Raw genomic sequence first — 18159 nt, forward strand, 5'->3', positions numbered from 1 at the left:
TGTACCGGTAATTCTATAGGTGATGATGTTGCATTTGGTACACCTGGGCTGCTCAAGTCTGAGCATTTACTAAGATCAGAATACTGATTTTCTGTATCTATTGAGTATGTGGAGTTGAATAATGATGTTGAAAAATTTGGCATACCACATTGTAAGCACTCCCACGAGATGTTGCTTGCATCCATAAATTTGTAAATATTTGAGTGTATACCTTGACAGTTAATATGGAACCAGGTATCACAGCTGTCACAACATACAGCTTTGTGCTTCCAGGTAACTGCTTTGTTACAAGTACCACATCGTGATGACCATATGGTGCTTCCTTATATATGAAGAAAAACAATGGGTGGTGCATTAAAATATGAAAAGGTTTTATGAACAAAGTGGCTACACATTTATCATTTAGATGTATGTGTCTTTGAAGTTGTTTATTTTTGTGTTTGTATAATTCAAATTTCGGTCTTTAATACCAGAAGTGGATAAGACAAGTCTGACATTAGTAAACTGTTCGTCTTCGGTCTTGACAAGTTGGTTTTTGTAGTGTACACCCAGGGACGGGACAGAAAATATCCAATGGCACACCCAACAACTACAGAAACAATAATCCAGGAATTCATTGTCATCACACATAGCATTAATGTGTATCCTAATATAACACGGATCACGTGAATGGCAGATCTCTTACAAATAAGTGAATATGATACTTTCTTTACTCTTTCTTCATTATCCGACCTAAAAAGTACAAATTGAATAAATTAAGTTTACATTAAACAGGTCGAGAACTCTAGATTTTCTGACGTCAGAATATATTTGCATAGTAATTTCCAAAACACAAGGCCAATATGGCCTTGAAAAACTGACCAATCGACTCAATGAACTACAATGCATTGTGGGCTACTACAAGTAAACTACTACTTAAAACACGTGGAATTAGTGGGGAAACAGTCAATTAATATATTGTCTGGGACTCTCATTACCAAAGTTTTTATTCTGCAAATATATTTAATGTAAAATATATAACGTAATCTTCAATTTGCATGCTCAGATTAAAAAAATATTGTTTATTGGCTTCACGATTCGACTTTCTTTTTCGCCTTGCAAAATAGTTAAACCGGTTTTGTGCATTGTAGTCCAGCAGCTAAGTCCAATATTTTGGGAAAATTGATCACTTAATGGTAAAAGCATGAAACTTTGCACAGTGTTAGTTATGATGCTTCTAAAAATTTTTGGATATGGAGCCATCAAAAAAAATTCCACAATGGCCGCCAATTTCAAAATGGCTGCCAACAGTGATGAAGCTGAGTCCAAAAATATAGTATTATTTATCAATTGAAAATAAAAGCACACCACAACGCATATTGCTAGTAATGATGGTACTTAATATTTTCTGAATATGGAAAAATAAAAAATTATTCTTTAATGGCCGCCAATTCAAAATGGCCGCCCACAGTCATGAGACGGAGTCAAAAAATAAGGTACAATTTATCAATTGAAAATAAAAGCACACCACAATGCATATTGCTAGTAATGATGCTTATTAATCTTTAACGAATATTGAACAATCAAAACTAATCACAAAATGGCCGACAAATTCAAAATGGCGGCCAACAGTCATTAGGCAGAATAAAAAAAAATTAGTTAAATTGAACATTGAAAATAAAATCACAAAACATTGTATATTGCTAAATATGATGCTAATTCATCTTTTCTGAATATGGAAAACAATTCGATAATGGCCGACAAATTCAAAATGGCCGCCAAAAGTCTTATTTTTAAACATTATATCGTGTTTATCTGGAAAGCCATTAACAATTAACAAATAGTTGAGTTTTGCGAAAATTTCAAGATTTCAGGTCATCATCTTGAATTACATACATTTTGTTTGTCTTTTTGACTTTTGTGATTCAAGCGTCACTGATACGTCATTTGTAGACGAAACACGCGTCTGGCATACAGAAGTTATCCACAAGGAATATTTAAACAAATTTACGATCATAGTTCTTACAACATGGCTACTGAAAAGACATTCAGGGTATCAAGTGTAGAATATGACAAACCAACTAAATCAAATAATATTGATTGGGCAAATTGCATCCTATGCCAAGAAATTATAGATGAAAAACTGATATGCCCATTTGATTCTAAACGTCTCAATGTTGGGGCTGGTTATCAATCTTTAGCTGACAATATTAAGAAGTTTCATGCATTGCGATTAATGCCTGAAGGCATTAATGTGTGCGTTGAAAACTTAGATGAGGGATCTGGAATAGCTCAGTCTTTTATTGATCACAAGGCATGTTGGCATAAATCTTGCAACTTAAAACTAAACAGGACAAAGTTGAATAGAGCAGAAAAACGAACATTACGTGAGAGTATAGATGAAGCCACCACATCTAAAAAAAAGACTAGACATAGCTTTTCCGTTCAGTCTATCAGTAACCCGTCTGTGTGCTTTTTCTGTAATGAAAATGGCCAAGAAGCCCTTCATGAGTCCTCAACATTTGGACAAGATACACGTGTGAGAGAATGTGCAGTGAAATTGAACGACACATTGTTGCTTGCAAAGTTAAGTGCTGGTGATCTAATTGCACAGGAGGCAAAGTACCACTCTAAATGTTTAGTTTCCCTATATAATCGTGCATCTCGAATTGAAATGAAAAATGATAATGTCGAATCTAAGAAAGAAAGGCAAATCCATGGCATTGCATTTTCAGAACTTGTCTCTTATATAAATGAGACAAGGTCGTGCGATGAGACCATAAGTGTTTACAAATTGTCAGATCTATGTAAACTGTATACGGAAAGAATCACATGTCTAGGTGCAGATGTTTCATCTAGAGTTAATAGTTCACGACTAAAAGACAGAATCGTATCTAATTTCCCAGACTTAGATGCTTACAAACAAGGCCGTGAAAACATTCTTGCTTTCAAAGATGACATTGGTCCTGCACTGAAGAGAGTCTGCTTAGAAGACTTTGATAATGAGTTTGTCAACATATCTAAAGCAGCTACGTTTGTTCGTAAAGATATTTTCTCATTAAATTCAGAATTCAAAGGAACCTTCCCAAAGGGATGTCAGGAAGCTTCTGTACCCCAGTCATTGCTTTCTTTAATCAGTATGATTCAGTTTGGACCCAACATTCAGGACCGTTCCTATTCTCAGTCGACATTAACAATAGCACAGCTTCTGATGTATAGTTGTACAAAGAAACAATCAAACCGTCACATGAAACATCATGAACCTCCAGTTTGTGTTTATTTGGGAGTCATGATCCACTGTAAGACTAGAAAACGTGATCTAGTAGATACTTTCTTCAAACTTGGACTGTCTGTCTCCTACGATCGAGTGTTAGAAATTTCTACTTCAATGGCCAATGATGCTTGTCGTCGTTATGTTCAAGAAGGTATTGTTTGCCCTACCAATCTATTGCAAAATGTATTCACTTCATCTGCTGTAGACAACATTGATCACAATCCAAGCAGTATATCGTCAAAAGACTCATTCCATGGTACAGGTATATCTTTATTCCAACATATTTCAGAGGATGCTCAAGGCGTTGTTCAAGCATTGGACCAATCTGAAACTATGTTGAAATGTCAGTCAAAGAGAGTTTCTCTTTTACCAGAGAGTTATTCAAACCTTCCACCAGCTGTACTAAGATTCAACGAACCAGATATTCCATTAGTTGAAGGAGAACTTTCAATTGATATGTTCTCATTCCCAGCTGCATTAAAAGGGGAATTCAAATGGCTGAAACATGTTGCAGAAAATTCAAGTGTTAGTGCTACAGTGGGTACAAATATTTCATGGTCCGCCTATCATGCTGCAGTCCTGCCAGATGGGAATAAATTACCAGCAGTGTCTGCCCTTTTACCTCTGTTTCATGAGCAAGCAAAATCTGTTGCAATGATACGACACTCATTGAACATTATTCGTAGCGCTGTTAGAAAGCTAAATCCTGGCCAAACGCCAGTTGTTGCTTTTGACCAACCCCTTTTCACTGTAGCAAAACTAATACAGTGGAACTGGCCTCAGATGTATGGTGAGGATCACTTTGTTATGATGTTCGGTGGCCTACACATAGAGATGGCTGCGTTCAAAGCACTTGGTAGTTGGCTTGAAGATAGTGGATGGACTAGTGTTTTAGTAAATGCACAGGTTACATCACCAGGTACAGCTGATTCATTTCTAAAGGCTTCTCATGTTACAAAAACACGTAGAGCACACCAAGTTACAGCATGCACACTTTACCGTCTATTATCAAATGCTTACTGTCAATACAAAGATATTTTGAGGGATGATGAGGTTACCTTAGAATTTGAAGAGTGGTGTTTGGAACGATCTAAAGAATCTCCTCATTTTAAATTTTGGTATATAACTCTCCGATTTGAATTGACAGTATTAATATTTATAAGGTCTATACGTGAGGCTAACTTTTCATTATATATTGAAGCTCTCTCAAAGATCATTCCTTGGTTTTTTGCCTTGGATCACACCAATTATTCACGATGGCTACCAATTCATCTGCGTGATATGGTTCAGTTACCAAAAACGAACCCAGAAACTCATAGAGCATTCCTTGACGGCAACTTTGTTGTCAACAAGACAGAGAAGAAATTTTCCTGTATGGCTATTGATCAAGCCCACGAACAAAATAATGCTTGTGTTAAAGCAGATGGTGGTGCTGTTGGGTTGACGGAAAATCCAGGGGCGCTTCGTAGATGGATGGTTGCAGGGCCTGAAATGGCTAGGTTGGTAAATGAATTTGAAAATGTCACTGAATGCTTTGTGAACACTAACGCATCTAATAAACTTCATCATGAACAAACATTATCCTTTCAAGAATCTTTCCGAAATGACATTGTGTCTTTGTATGATGTAATTGATGATCTTGGAAATCCATTTTTAGAGACAAGTAAGGATTTGCTTGTATTAGATTCGAAGAACATTGTTGACATATCAGTTGTTAAAACTGTTAACACAATAGAATCATTGGGACAAGAACAGTTTGAAAAGTATACGAAAGAACGCCTTGTTGATCGAACAACGTCTGTCTTTAATACTATCAAGAGGAATAAGTTACCACTTTTTCAAACACCACCTCCTGCAAAGAAAACGTCTACGACAGATCACAAGCTAATGGCTTTGAAAAGTAATTGTTCTTTATTTTCAAGATTGTATATTGCTTGTCAATCAAGAGATGGAAACCTTGACGATTTCTTCAGACATGAGAATCATGCTTTCCCTCCATCGCTTAGTCAAAATGGTACTATACGTCTAGGAACAAAAGCTGACCTTCTTTCAAAATGTCTGGAGAGATTAACCCCTCCAACAGATGTTCAACCTGTAGTGTCTTCTGTTATTCTTGATGGATCTGCAGTTGTTAATATGCTCAAGCCTGTCAATGTCAAATCATTTAATGAATACGCTTTAAAAGTGTTTGTACCGTATATTCAGAATATTGGAAAAAATGTACAAAGAATTGACATTGTATTTGACACATACATTGACAATAGCTTAAAGGCGTCTACTCGAGGAAAACGTGGGAAAGGTATTCGAAGACGAGTTCAAGATGAAACGAATGTACCAGGAAATTGGCAGGAATTCTTGCGTCTAGATGAAAATAAAATTGAGTTGTTTCATTTTCTCGCTGATAAAATAACCAGTGTTGGTATCGACAATGAGATCGTAGTAACTGACAAGATCAACGCCCTTGGAAATACTGCAGGACACAGCTATGAATTGTTAAGCCCATGTTCACACGAGGAAGCTGATACTAGAATGTTGTTGCATGCCTTAGATGCTTCCCTGAAAGGCCATAACAGAATACTGATCAGAACAGTTGACACAGATGTTGTTGTCTTGTCTGTCTCTTGTTTCAACAGACTGCAAATTGAACAGCTGTGGATAGGTTTTGGTACTGGAAAGAACTTCCGATATATTTCAGTTCATGAATTGTGCCTTGCTCTAGGACCATTGAAATCGAAAGTCTTTCCACTGTTCCATGCCTTTACCGGTTGTGACACAGTCTCAGCTTTTTCTGGGAAAGGTAAGAAATCAGCTTGGGACACATGGTCCGTATATGAGGAGTTGTCAGATGCATTTCTGCAGATTATTGAGAATCCAAATGAAGTTGAAATTTTAAAAGTGTTGAAAGTAATAGAACGGTATGTTGTTCTTTTGTATGATCGGTCTAGTACAGCTAATACGGTGAATGAGTTAAGAAAACAGTTATTCACACAAAAGACAAGAACAATAGACAATATTCCTCCAACAAGAGATGCACTTCTTCAACATACGAAACGTGCAGTTTACCAAGGAAGTGTTATTTGGGGAAATTGTTTAGTTTCAAATCCAGGTATGCCATCGCCAGATTTATTTGGTTGGCAAAAACTTGATGGTACTTGGGTACCATTCTGGTCTGTGCTTGCTGAAGCTTCAATGTCATGCCAAGAGCTCATCCACTGTGGCTGTAAGAAAGGATGTCGAGGTGCATGTAAATGCTTAAAAGCAGCATTAAAATGCACAGCATTATGCAAATGCTCACCGGACTGTGAAAGAGAAACCGATTGAGACTGTGCTTTATTTTGATTACCCTGCATTTGGATCCATTATTTTTTAATCATTTTATATCATATTCAAAAACAAACGTCAAATTTTTACATGTTAAACGGCGCCATTTTGAATATTGCCGCCATTTTGAAAATATTATCTTCGTACCCAGGTAAAAGTGATACATTGTAACCCTTTGTCGATATCAAAAAGATCAGTTTTACTGCTTTGATAACTTTCTATCACATAATAATGGTGTATACATTCGAATATGGTAAAACTTAGACATTTTGACGCGCCATTTTGAATTTGGACGCCATTTTCTATGATTTCTGTACCATAAGGTTTAACAACATAATAAATGTCATATCTGAATTGTATTTCCTTAAGTTTCTGACATCTTTGGAACTCATTAGAATTGAAATACTTCATCAAGTGAAAAATGTTATACTTATGGCGGCCATCTTGAATTTGGCGGCCATATTGGATTTTTTTTACGTGGCTCCATATCTGAATTTTGTTTATACCCTTTAATCTTTCATTTTGCCAAGTTTCATGCTTTTACCATAAAGTGATCAATTATTCTGATATCCGCTGGACTATTGTTTTGAATTGAACCTGCATTAATTTCACGACATGACACAGTGAAATATCCAATGAAGTGACCACAGTCCAGTAAGAAAATCATTTGAGCTCTTTTAAACCTGTATAATGTCATTGCAAAATCATTTCTGCCTAGAAAAACACGAAACTTTCATTGAAACACTTCTTTCTGTACTGAATGTGTATTTTTTTTATCAAGACCAGAACTAATAGTAAGAACATCATAATATTCAGTATGCTAAAAAGAAGTGTTATGAAAGCGGCAGGGGCGGGTCCAGCCATTTTAAAAAGGGGGTCCTAACCCTGGACAAAAGGGGAGGGGGTTCCAACTACATGTCCCCATCCAAATGCACAGATCGTCCAAAAAAAGGGGGTCCATCCCCCGGAACCCCCGCCCCCCTGGATTCTCCGCTGAGCGGGTACGGTATATAGCTCAATACATTTGTTATAGATTCATCCATCGATAATATCCGTTTGTTGCTAATTTTATCAAAAAATATACCTCAGAGGTTTTTTTATCGTTCGGCTGCTGTCCTGTTGACATATGTAAAATATCTCCAATATTCAAAGTCTCTGGATCATAGTGAGTGCCATATTGCTTATTATTTTTTTTCTAAAACGTGCTTTGTATATAGAAATAAGAAGATGAGGTATGAGTGCCAATTGAGACATCTTTCCAACAAAGACATAATTTAGTAAGGTAAGCAGTCATAGGTCCAATGCTGAAAAGTAAGCTATTAATGACCCAAAAATTACTTGTGTAAAACAATCCAAACACAAAAAACACAAAAAACAAAAAAAAACGGCCCAATTAAATATATAAAAGGACAAGAAATCTATCCCATCAAAAAAAAATACATTGTATAGGAGCCTGTATTTCAGTGGTTGTCGTTTGTTTATGTGTTACATATTTGTTTTTCGTTCATTTTTTTTTTATATAATTAAGGCCGTTAGTTTTCTCGTTTGAACTGTTTTACATTGTCATATCGGGGACTTTTATAGCTGACTATGTGGTATGGGCTTTGCTCATTGTTGAAGGCCGTACGGTGATCTATAAATGTTCATTTCTGTGTCAGTTTGGTCTCTTGTGGACAGCTGTCTCATTGGCAATCATACCACATTTTCTTTTTTATTATAGATCCAACGCTGCAATTTTCACAAAATATATCAAATTTTCCACCTTGTCGCACATACATATAGATAAAACCATTACAGCTTATTTACTAATGCATGTGGAGCAAAACTTTGGTTAGCTTGCTTGCTTTGTTTGTATATTGTACAAAATATAAAATATACAAGTTAAACTATGCCTATATATATATATTGTATAAAGATGTCAAACTAATTTTCAAAGCTTGCATAAACAACTATACAAACAAAGCAAGCAAGCCAACCAAAGTTTTACTTTGCAGGTTTAAGAAATCAGCTGTAATGATTTTATTCAGTTTGGCAAATGTCTGAGCCCGTTAAAAAAAGAACAAACTGAAACTACAGTTGCTGACTTCACTACCTTAAAAAAAAAAGGGAACAGTTTGGAAGTCCCATATACTGAAATGTGACCAACAAAAATACTTATAGATTTTGTTAACACTGCCATGTATGTAAATATTGCTTCGCCTTTTTTATGAACACAAAATTCCAGGATCCCACATTTGCCTTTAATTATCTATACGGACATTGCTGTACTCTTGAATATCAGCACCGGCTGTTATCGACGGTTTACTTTACACCAGTAAGTTTGTCTCATGGGTAATTGTGTTCTTTCGCTGTTATTTCGTTGCTTCTGGTGGACAAACACATGAAATCTCTGTGACATCATCAAACATGTTAATGGCTATATATCGGGTAATTCAAACCATTTTTTCTTCGCATAGAAACAACTCTTCGTTAATCTGAGCATGGAAGTAATACTTTATATCACGAACTATAAATGAGGATACACAAAATGAAAAACTAAGCGAAATTGTGAATCCCGCATTGCACGAAAAAATGTGTTGTATTTCAGTAAATAACACGTGTTCTTGGTTGATTGTAAACACGTAGTAGTCCATCATGCATTGTGACTCATTTAGTGGATTGGTCAAAAACCTAGGTCAAAATAAATTGCGTCACATGTAAATAAACAATTACATGTGCGAGAACATAAGTATGCTAATTTATGCATTTCCATATAAGGTAGTGGTCCCGACCTGTTAAAACGTAAGTTAATATGTATTGCTATATTAAATATATTGTATAGAATATAAATGGTCATACATCTTTCCGATACAAATATATTGGAGTTGCACGAGCTCATGCTTTTCTCAAACTGTTTATGGAAATATATAATTTTAATCTGGAAAAGGAAAAAACTTAGATTTAGTTGTTAGAATTGCCTCTTTTAATGTATACATGTTCAAGTCAGGAGCCTGTTGTTCTGTTCTTGTCGTTGGCTATTGTTTGTCATATTGGTGTTTCGTAAAATCATTTTTTCTTAAGAGACGGCTACCTATAATTGCTTACATTCAACTGTATGCGACTGAACACTGGATTGTATAATTATCTTCAAAGATCCGACAGGTTCTGATAGTGGAGTAGAACCCTTCCAGAGTAATTGCATTCATCTCAAGTTCTCCATAAGGTTTTATTTTATTTAATATTCTCAGTTTTGATTTGCTTTTATCCGATAGCTTTTCATTCTTGAGTTTGAATAAAGAAGATTTGATGTCTTTGTCATTGGTTTGTTATTCAACTATATATTGACCATGAGGCTAGCTTGCCTACCCTTAATCGGAAGCGCTTCATACTAAAAATGTGCGCACAGTCAACGCTTTTACAACCCTATAAAGTTACAAAAAAGGCATTTAATACTTATAATTACATTTTTACTTATAGGATTATGAAAACACAGCATAGTGAATTGCTCAAAGGCAAAAAAAAATTTATAAGTTCATAACACCACATTTATTCTGTGTCCGAAACCTATGCTGTGTCAACTATTTAATCACAACTTGCCCCAACCGTTCAGTGTTCAACCTCTGCGGTCGTATAAAGCTGAGCACTGCGGAGCATTTGGTTGATCATGCTGATGGGTTTTTCCTTCTGTCTGTGATTTTTAATTGCACCCACCTTTGGTAACTTACCTCTTCATACACAATATACATTTTAAATAAATATATTGGCTACATTGAAGACCTGTTGGTGACCCTCTGCTGTTGTTTTTTATTTGGTCGGGTTGTTGTCTCTTTGACACATTCCCCAGTTCCATTCTCAATTTTATATGAAAAAGATGGAAACAAAAACTTACCTATCTGAAGGCAATTTAAATTCAATTACATTTACACTTTCAAATAAAATACTCAACAATACAGTTGCAATCATCTCTAAAACTAAACCTGAAAATAATAATAAAAAAAATATACTGTTACAGATTATCTGGCTTGTATAGATAATGCACATTGTAAGACGTAAAAACATTCTGTTGTTACAACTTTGATTTTTGAAAAGAAGTCATTCTTATGCAATGAAAATGCACGTAATTCCACTCTATTAATCTTATATATTCAGTACACCTTATGGTAATAAAGAACTTCTGACATTTCCGCAGCAATGTGAATTCGCCCTCAGTTTTTAAGGTTGGAGTCCAATTACTCAATCTTTAGTTTTCTTTGTGGATTTTTTTTTATAGAAGCAAATTTTTCTTAAGCCAACGGTTTCAATATAACTGTGTTGATCTGTAAACAATATCATTTGTATTATGATGCTGTTCCCTTTTCTTTTCTTTTTTTTAAGTTAAAGAATCTCGCATATTTTTTTTATCTTCCATCAAAGTATAATTATTCCAAAGTTTCCAAACAATATCCTAGTATACACTTAATATCCAGATTTGTTTTCTATACAATGTTGCTGCAATCATTAGTATATACACTTGTTGCATAGTCAAGATAGATAATTGTATGTATGATAAACTCATAATTGAAAGAAAGGTAAGCTATTGGCTCTATAAGTCTACGTTACTTACTGAACAGAGAAAGAAAGCTAAGCTATTGGCTCTATAAGTCTACGTTACTTACTGAACAGAGAAAGAAAGCTAATATATTGGCTCTATAAGTCTACGGTACTTACTGAACAGAGAAAGAAAGCTAAGCTATTGGCTCTATAAGTCTACGTTACTTACTGAACAGAGAAAGAAAGCTAAGCTATTGGCTCTATAAGTCTATGATACTTACTGAACAGATCGTCTGTTTGCCATTTCGAGAACAAAAAATATGATGTCGTGTTTGTTGCTATGAACTTTTGCTAAAACAGAAATCTTTAATTTTATCTACATTACTTTTTTGTAATTAGAAAACACATTAAATACCGTAGTTCAATATTTCTGTAATGAGACACGCTTAGCGTAATTGCAACAAAAGTTGCTTGGCAATGGAAGCGAGTCGTTCGAGAAAGGAAGGGATAAAAATAAAAAGTCAATCTTCTAGGTAGATAAATAGTGTTCGAATCTACATTGGAAGTTTCTACCGAGGCAGACTTTGGAGAGGGCTCAAAAGTAAACACTGTACTGTCTTATCATAAAAAATGAGAAAATCGGTCCTACTGGCTAAACCACATTATCATGTTGTTGTTTTTTGTTTTGCTTTTTGGGTTCTGTTTCATTTTTTAACTGATACTACACTACTCTCCTCTATACTATGTAGTATTTGTGTGTCATTTTTGCATGTCATCCTATGTTGTATTGTATTGTATTGTATTGTATTGTAATTGTATTTGTATTGTATTGTATTGTATTGTATTGTATTGTATTGTATTGTATTGTATTGTATTTGAATAGTAGTATTGCATTGTATTTGTATTGTATATATGTAACATTGAAAGGAACTTCTTTTGTTGAGTGTAACTGTATTGTATTGTATTGTATTGTATTGCATTGTATTGTATTGTATTGTATTGTATTGTATTGTATTGTATTGTATTGTATTGTAGTGTAGTGTAGTGTAATGTATTGTATTGTTTTGTATTGTAGTGTAGTGTATTGTATTGTATTGTTTTGTATTGTAGTGTATTGTATTGTATTGTATTGTATTGTTTTGTATTGTAGTGAAGTGTAGTGTTTTGTATTGTATTGTAGTGTACTATATTGTATTGTATTGCATGTATGTTACATTGAAAGGAACTTCTTTTGTTGAGTGTAACTGTTTTGTATTGTATTGTATTGTATTGTATTGTATTGTATTGTATTGTATTGTATTGTATTGTATTGTATTGTATTGTGTATTGTATTGTATTGTATTGTATTGTATTGTATTGTTTTGTATTGTATTGCATTGTATTGTTGTATGTATGTATGTATGTATGTATGTAATATTGAAGGGAACTTCTTTTGCCGAGTGTAACTGTTTTATAGATATTACGATAACCGTATATCATCCCCCCTTTTTTAAACTAACAAACAGACCATACTAATATTACAAATGAAAAGAACTAAAGCTTATATAAAGAACATAATAATAGAACTCACCATAACTATGTTGACAGCTGTAAAAGGTATACAAAATATTAAAACATATAGACATACAGGGACACTTAAAAACAAATATGCCAGACCATGTATTGCTATGCAAACTTTAAAAACAGACATTTGCCTTCTTGTGGGGCATTACGTTCCAATCATCATTTGCGCATACAAATGTGTCTGAATTAAAAAGCTGATTGATGAAAATGTCACAGAACATAAAATTACAACAAAGCGATATAGAATAGCAAGCGACAAAACTTTAGAGTTCAAAATATGACCTGAAAAAGTAACCTTGTGTCTTAACTATATGTCAAGTAAGAGAACTAAAGCCATTTTTGTATATTTTTGTTTTCGAGCACCATTTTGCTATCATTGAAACGATCAAAAACTCTTACCATAATTACAACATATTTAAAAGCATTACTAACAAATCTTCCCTCAAGTTTATGACGCTCTCCTATTTGATATTAAGTTCATAGTGATTTTAAGTTTTTTGTATGTTGTATGATCTTGTATATGTACGAACACGTTTTGATCAAGTGATACAAACGTTGAGTTATATAAAGTACTATTCTAAATTGGCTTTTATCATCTGAATAAAATTTAAAACTCATCACTTTTGAAACCGTTGAACAAATGAACTAATTATTAATTGTTAAAATCGTATTTCTTTGGTCTTTATTGATGTTAAATTTATGAACGTGTTATTTTGGGTCAATAGTAAGGGCTTCGGCAGTGGAATCATAAATACCATTTTGGTTTGAGCATCACTGAACAGAAAATAATTGTCGTACTGCGCATCTGGTGAAATAAAATTAGTGCCGCTATTGTTATTGAGACAAACATACAACATCTCCTTATTTGTATAATGATAAGTTGTTGGACAGAAACATAGTTGTTTAACCCCATGCCCCCACCCGGCTACTACACCCTGTTTTTAATATTATGGATTACGGATGCGATGGCATTTGATAAATGAAAAGAAACTTGAATAGTAAATAAACTATGTTGAAAAAATCGAACGCGAACAAATATTTAGACGGTGACCATACATGCTGAATGCTTTTGTTCCATTCTTTTTTTTAAGTACAATTCATGCAAGAACAATCCGACATATAAGTGTTAAATGTCTTTCTGTTTCGTATATATACGGGAGATAGTATCTGGCACTAGTATACTATGTTAGCTGAATAGTCCCATATAGTATGTGCAAGATAACTATACTCATAATCTTCAATTTTAATGCTCGCCGCGATATAGCCTTTTTGTGCTAATGCGGCGTAAAGCAACCAACAATCAATCAATCAATCAATTATAATGCAGTCACCTGTGAATTCAGTACACTGTATTTATTTTTCTTCTAAATGTACGTTAAAATGCATTATATAAAAAAAAATCGTTACCTTTTTCGGGGCTCTGTCATCCGTTTGACTCGCTTGCATGAATTAATTTTTGATAATGTTAATTTCTTTATTGGGACTAAATCAGTTAAATAAATACCGTTCAGGATTTCTGTAAACAAACAAAAAAAGAACTAAATCCTGTATCAAAATACAATAAATCAATATACTTTGGCAATACGGAAGATGCCTTGACCTTCTTAAAAGAAAGAGATTTGAATTCGCGGTTGGCACTACATTTCCATGATATCAGACTGTTTTTATTATGTTTGTGCTATATTTATAGATTTTTTATGATGTTTTCAAATAGCTAACCGATATCTAAAGTGTCATTTTAAAATTCAATGTCAAACAATATTACCATATATATTCGTTAGCTGAATATTGATGTATATGTTACCCAACACCCATCGTTGTTTGCTCAGGGCCCGAAACTCTTAAAACAATAAGACAAGAGTTTATAGAAAGAGGTAAGAGAATTCCTTCATTATAAAACTGAGTACGATTGCCAATGAGACAACCATATAATAGAACTAAAATGTAAAAATAAATGCTGGTTCCAGTACGGCCTTCGACAATGAGCAAAAAACATTACGCAGAAAGTGTTATTTTCTCCATATTGCATAAATGTAACGTTCGTTTAAAAAAGTGTATAAAATGTTAAAAAATAAAAGATGTGGTATAATTGCGAATGAGAAAACTCTCCACAAGAGACTTAACTGACACATATATTAACAACTATAGGTCCCCTCACGATCTTCAACAATAAGCAAAGCCAATTGCGCATAGTCAGCTATAAAAGTCCCCGAAATGACAATTGTAAAACAATTCAAACGAGAAAACTATAACGGCCTCATTCGTGTACAAAAAAATAACGAAAAACAAATATGTAACACAGAAACAAACGAAAACCACTAAAGTCTCCTGACTTGGGACAGGCACATACATACAGAATGTGGCGGGGTTAAATATGTTAGCAGCATCCCAACCCTCCCCTAATAAAGGACAGTTGTGTAACATTACAACATAAGAACGAACTAGAAAAATCAGTTGAAATAAGGTTTAACTCATCAGATGGATACAAATAGAAATGCTTCACAGAGTGAACGTAGCCGAGTACTTGTATATCTACCATAGTTTCTTTTGATATCAAAGTATAAGACAAATTAAATGTTGCAAATTAATGAAGATGCATTTAAAACTGTATTTCTTACCATCAATATTCTGTGTATTTCCCTACAGTCCATGAGGGGAAATGATAATAAGGATAAACAAATGGCAATACTTTATTCTAGAGCAGGTGTCTCCATTCTCCATTGTATAATTTATCAACAAGGATAACTTGTTCTAAACCACGGACAAGGTCAAGCTACAGTAGGTCGATTTCAAGGTTTTCTACACAATTTAGGATGTGCATTAAAAATACCTTAATTCTCCCAACAATATAAGGGGGGGAGGGGGGGGGGGGCTCATATAATTGGGATTTATATCAGAATTTTAAAAAGTTAATTTAAATCATTTAAAAATTTCTCTGCTACTGGTATAGATGTTTTTAAATGATTTGTAACTGAAATGATAATGATAATAATAAAAAAAAAATCGAACAAAAAATCTTTGGAATGAAATAAAACTGAATATATTAGGGTCACATAAAAACGCTTTTGATGTATGAAATATCATCATATCGGTTTTAGTTTCAAAGCAGATGATTAAAAAGCACAGTTGTGTTAAAACATAATTTTATGTTCATAGTTCTATAAAGAGTTACGATTTTTCGTAAAAATACAAATGAATTGGTCTTACGTAGAAGGTGGTGATTGTTTGATTACTAATATCCAGTGGCAAATAGTACATATAAATAAAAGAGATAAAGGATATATTACGTTAACTAAAGCTTCACAACGGCACAAAACCCTACAAGTATACACATTTAGAGGTAAGAAATTGTTATGTAAATGAATATATTTGGCAAGAACATATTAGTTAAGCATTCTACCGATACACTTAGATGTTTAACTTGCTAGTTAGTTTATTGTTCCTTGGCTACCTTCACCGTGTAAAAGATGGCTAGGCTCTCAAACCTTAAACTAAATCACTGTTTAAAAGCTTCGCCTTGTAATAGATGTTAGCGTCTCGAACCTTGAAATAGATGCCCAGGCGCTTTAACCTTAAACTAAATCACTGTTAGCTTCGCCTTGTAATAGATGTTAGCTTCTCGAACCTTGTAATAGATGCCCAGGCGCTTTAACCTTAAACTAAATCACTCAAACTTAGTCACTATTAACTTCATTTTGTACCTGGTAATAGATGGTCAGTCCCACCAACCTCAAACTAAGTCACTGTTACCTTTATCTTATAATAAATGCATTGTCAGTCTATCTAACATCAGACTAAGTTTATCACATATAGTAGAATGCAAGTTTTTATTATCGAAATACTGAATTAACAGTACCTTGTTTATAACAGTTCTTATATACACATGGAAAAAAGTACTGCAACACTTCGATTGAAATCAATGTTGAATGACATAGCTGTAGAATGTGTATAGTTTGAGTTTTACCAAAAACTTTTAATCCACTTATGGTTTAAAATTGATTTTATGTTATTAACTTGCAATTCAGGCAAAATTAAGACTAAATAGATAAATCATTAAAGCTGCACTGAAAAAGTTATTCAAGCTTTGTCTTGTCTTCTATACCGATTTTTAAAAAAAATAGTTTTTACAGCAAACTAAACATCTGACACAGAAAATGTGTGTTACACTAGGCATTTCAAATATTTCTGAATGAGTTAAATGCATAAAAAATTGTATTTATTGCAGAACTAATGTTTTGGGAAAATTAGTCCTGCAAAATTTGCATTTTTTGTGAAAAACATGAAAAAACTATTTCCGTGCAGCTGTTATGACCTATCTATGTAGCATTGATATTGGATGAAAAGTAACTTTATACCATGAATTCAATTTTAAACCATATTAGTGGATTAAAAGTATTTGGTAAAAACCCAAATTATACACATTCTACAATCATGTCATTTTACACTGTTTTCAATGGAGGTGTTGCAATACTTTTTTCAATGTGTATATTTTGGTAGCTCAAATGTGTGTGTTTTACTTTTATGTAATATATCCACACTGGCTAGAGTTATATCTCACAAAACATGTTTAAACCTGACCTATTTTTGCTTGTATACCAAGTCAGGTAATCTCTAGCCTTTGTTAGTCTTGTGTGTTTTTCCAAATTTGGTTCATTATTATGTTTTAGAGTTTGAAAATGGTGTCCACTTTGCATATCTAATATACATTATTGTTTATGTGGCCATTTGAAGGATTTTTTTGCTGCATTGAAGACCCATTGGTGGTCTTGAGCTGTTTTCTGCTTGTTTGTTAGTATATTTAATCAAAGGTGCTAGGTGTTTGAGGTTTGTATTACAACAGTTTCTACAAGCTGTTTTATCTCCTTTTTCAATTTTTAACATGTTTTACGGTTTCCTATAATGATTGTTATGATATGTTTGTGATTAATCATATGCATTTTGAGAGCTTTACTCTCACAGATCATCTAGATTTTCATATAATAGCACATGCAGATCTATAAAACTTAAAAAGTTGTATTTTTAACACAGGTGTGTAAAGATGGGCATTTGATTTGATGTAATTATGCCTGTGCTGTTGCTATGCAGTTTGAAATAATAATTGTTGGTTATATATCTTATCGGCATGTTCTGTGTTTTTATGAAATGTTTGTATTATGTGCACCGAATAAAAGTAAAATGTTCATATTGGATTCAGGATATATGGTCTATCAAAAAAGTTTTTTTTCCTTAAATTTCAGACAAGGAATATAAATGTGGTTAGATATATAAGCTTTGTTGGTTTTCTGTTACAAACTGTTTCAAATCATGTCTCTTGGAGGATTTTGTTTATAGCTTACAATATGGTATGGGTTTTGATGATAGGTCATTGTAGAAGGCCTTACAGTTATTACATATTTGTTTTGTGGTCTCTGGTGTATATCCCATTGGCATTCATACCACATCTCCTTATTGTTATATACAATACGAGGTAAATCAATAACTCAATCTCCTAAAACTTGTAAGGGGACAACATG

General features: G+C 33.6%; 2 long non-coding RNA genes across 2 annotated transcripts in view; one reads left to right on the forward strand and one right to left on the reverse strand.

Annotated features, from left to right (window-relative positions):
- Positions 1-18159, forward strand: part of LOC139484823 (uncharacterized) — a 452262-nt gene that overhangs the window by 432858 nt on the left and 1245 nt on the right. The window lies entirely within an intron of this gene.
- Positions 306-15384, reverse strand: LOC139484800 (uncharacterized). Its single transcript, XR_011655156.1, has 6 exons — positions 15265-15384; positions 14054-14162; positions 12654-12670; positions 11365-11434; positions 10443-10530; positions 306-732 (listed from the first exon to the last, which is right to left on the reverse strand). It is a non-coding gene; the product is annotated as an uncharacterized lncRNA (long non-coding RNA).

The sequence above is a fragment of the Mytilus edulis genome, chromosome 8 (assembly GCF_963676685.1).
Source record: "Mytilus edulis chromosome 8, xbMytEdul2.2, whole genome shotgun sequence".
Taxonomy (NCBI): domain Eukaryota; kingdom Metazoa; phylum Mollusca; class Bivalvia; order Mytilida; family Mytilidae; genus Mytilus; species Mytilus edulis.